Source organism: Agrilus planipennis, unplaced genomic scaffold (assembly GCF_000699045.2).
Source record: "Agrilus planipennis isolate EAB-ADULT unplaced genomic scaffold, Apla_2.0 scaffold6, whole genome shotgun sequence".
NCBI lineage: Eukaryota > Metazoa > Arthropoda > Insecta > Coleoptera > Buprestidae > Agrilus > Agrilus planipennis.
In genome coordinates this window covers 3348185-3351054 of record NW_020439302.1, presented here as the reverse complement: position 1 = coordinate 3351054, position 2870 = coordinate 3348185, and the positions used below count along the sequence as shown (strand labels likewise).

The 2870-nt window shown below is 34.0% G+C and overlaps 1 protein-coding gene across 1 annotated transcript in view; it reads left to right on the top strand.

Annotated features, from left to right (window-relative positions):
- The first annotated feature begins 300 nt into the window (after window positions 1-300).
- The window catches only part of LOC108732702 (zinc finger protein rotund-like), a 166144-nt gene continuing 163574 nt past the window's right edge, over window positions 301-2870 (top strand). Inside the window, exon 1 of the mRNA XM_018463670.2 lies at window positions 301-922. The gene's annotated coding sequence lies outside the window, so the exon portion shown is untranslated. The remainder of the gene's footprint in view (window positions 923-2870) is intronic.

The following is a 2870-nucleotide window of genomic DNA, read 5'->3' as shown; positions in this document are numbered from 1 at the left end:
GTTGTCGTTGTTGTGCTTGCTGTCGATCGCGGAGGCATTTATTTTTCCACGACCATCGATCTAGCGTGCTCTGCGATCTCGCGATCCGGCTCGAAGGACCACGCACGGCTATGAGTCATTGCGTCTCCGTCGCACCCACGCAATTCACCCCTCGGTCTCGCTTCGCCTTCTCCTGCTGGCTTTGTCGCGAACGAGGGGGTGTGGTTACGTAACCGAACGGGCACGGACGTGGCCGATCGTTCGTGGAAACGTGCAAGAGTGACCGAGATGTAGTATAAGATCGGGTGTAGTGTTGTTAGCAGGACGTTGTGCAGGTTCCTGCTGAAAAAAAAGCGCGCGAAACAAAAACGCCGGGTTTTTTACGCGGATCGCGCGTACAAACTTTTTGCGCCGAAAGATATATGCGACTTTTTTTTGAGTTGGGGAAGCATATGGTCGTCCCAAAGTTTCGTGGCCCCTTTTTTGCGCCCACCACGATCACTTTTTGTGTTCTAGCAGGTGGATATTGTTTGTTGTTTGTTTTCGTCGAGTAAGCGCGATCTAGCAGTATCTACCTGCCGCTTAATTGATTAGTAACAAGAATAATAATAATAGTTAATAATAATTTGTGTGCATTGTTAATACGTAAAATGGATTTGTAATAAGACTGCTCTTAAAACAGAATTTCGGGCTCTGGGGGATTTTTTGTTTGTTCGCGAGATAACCAAGTTAGTGTTTTCTCAATAATGGACCGACAAAAAGTTATTAGCAGTTCATTTGTTTTCATGACCATGTTGACTTTAGTGTAAACGTACGTTAGTTGGATGAGAAACGTAAAGCAAAAGTGTGTTTTTTAATTGGATCTCATGAAACATGTTACAAAGTGATCATATTTAGTTGGAACTGTTAAACTACCTTCGTTAAGGGCCTACAGTGAAATATAGTAAGTTTTTCATGTTGTTCAATATCCTTCCTGGATATGTATGCCGTAAAGGTAGCAGAATCATATGATGAGACAGGGGTAGAAACCTTAGAACCTAGGAACTTTCTTAATGCTCTCGCTTCATCAATGTAATGTCTTTTAAATTTCCTCTAAAACTTTTTAAAGACTTTTGAAGCACTAGGTACTCGTTGGGAATCCCAACATTAATGCAGCGATCTTTGAGAAATTGATGTTTTAAAAAAGCAAAGAAAAGAAAACTTTTTAAAATTCATTTAATAATATATGTATTTTAAGTAAATGATATTCAATCATTCATTACACTATTTACGAGTGATTCTGGGTAATCTAAAAATGAATTGAATATAGGTAGATACAAATTATACTATACTTCCAGTATGTAGTCATATTAATTGCCGATTTTTAAAAGATTAAAAACTTATGTACCTAGGTACTTAATATGTTCCCTATTTTCTAAAAAGAAAAAGGATTAAAAAAATAAAAAATTCGCGCATTTTGTTCGAAAAAATTGAAATAAACATAAATTCTTCGGTATTACATATGTACCTACAATTTTATCTAAAATTAAATAATAATTACTAAAATATTCTCAAAAGTATTTATTAATATGTTGTAGGAACGTCTATTCAAGCACCTTGTCGATATAGAACTAAAAAAATTATTTTCACTTTTGGCAAACAATTTAATCAAATTTTATTGTCCTGAATATGAATTGGAGTAGATTATCCTTCGGATTTGTAGTACCCTGACCGACGGCTAAGACTTCGGTTCTTCAATGTTCTTATTAAGTATTTACCTACATGCATCCAGTTTACAGTATTTCGACTAAGGCAACTTGATTACTTCGCGTTCTTATCGTTGATGTTCAATATCAAAAGAGATTATTATGTATATATGAGACAATTATGGGGTTGAACAATGAAAAAAAAATATATATGCGGTCAAGTTAGGAGGATGAATTAGAAATCAAGAAAATAAAGCTCCAGATGTTATGCTATTACATGAAAAGTGAAAACTTTGTGGATGACGAGTTATTTCGTAAGCATTTTTGTCGTTTGTTCAACGAAAGGAAAAATATTAAGACAATAGAAAATAAAATAAACAATCGCAGAAAAATACAATTTTAATCGTGTGTCAAAGAAATAGATCGTTCAGTAAAACTGCTGTGTATATTTTTTACTACAATATGTTTATTTTACTTTAAATACAGTAGGTAATAGAAATATCTTTCAGAAAAAGGACAAGCATTTTCTACAAGCTCATTTCAATACAATAAAGTGAACCCCAATCTGTTATTATCATCTACTAACCTTAAACTTGCTTATTATAGTTTTAATCCAGTTTTCTTGAATTTAATAAACAATGATTTACATTTATTTACATTAATTAAACGATGTAGGTATGTATGAACAACTATTACACGTAATAGCTAAACTTCTAAACTATGCAGGCGTTTGTGAAAACGTATTTAATTCTTTTATAATGTTTATTCGTTTATTTTAGGGATCATTTTTAAAATTTTGTAAGTATTTTTAATTTTCCTTTTTTCTTCGAGTTATTGGGCCAACAATTATTACTTCTTAATTGTTATTATAGTTTTCATCTATAGCAGTATTAGCACCTCGCGAGGAGGAGTTAGGGATAGCTTTAAATAAAGTGGAAGCGGTATTGACAAAACAATATTGTATATAATACTGGTATGCAAGGGAAGAAAAAGTAGGGAAATAGCGAATATAAAGATAGGAGACGAAAAATTAGAAGAAGTGGCAGATTTTAGGTATCTAGGAAGTCAGATAAGTCAGGACAGAAGGAGTAGTAGGGATATAAAGCAGAGGATAGCGCAGGGTCGTGTAGCCTTTAATAAAAAGAAGTCACTTCTATGTTCGCGAACGGTTAATTTAGAAATTCGAAAAAGGTTGTTAAAGGTGTA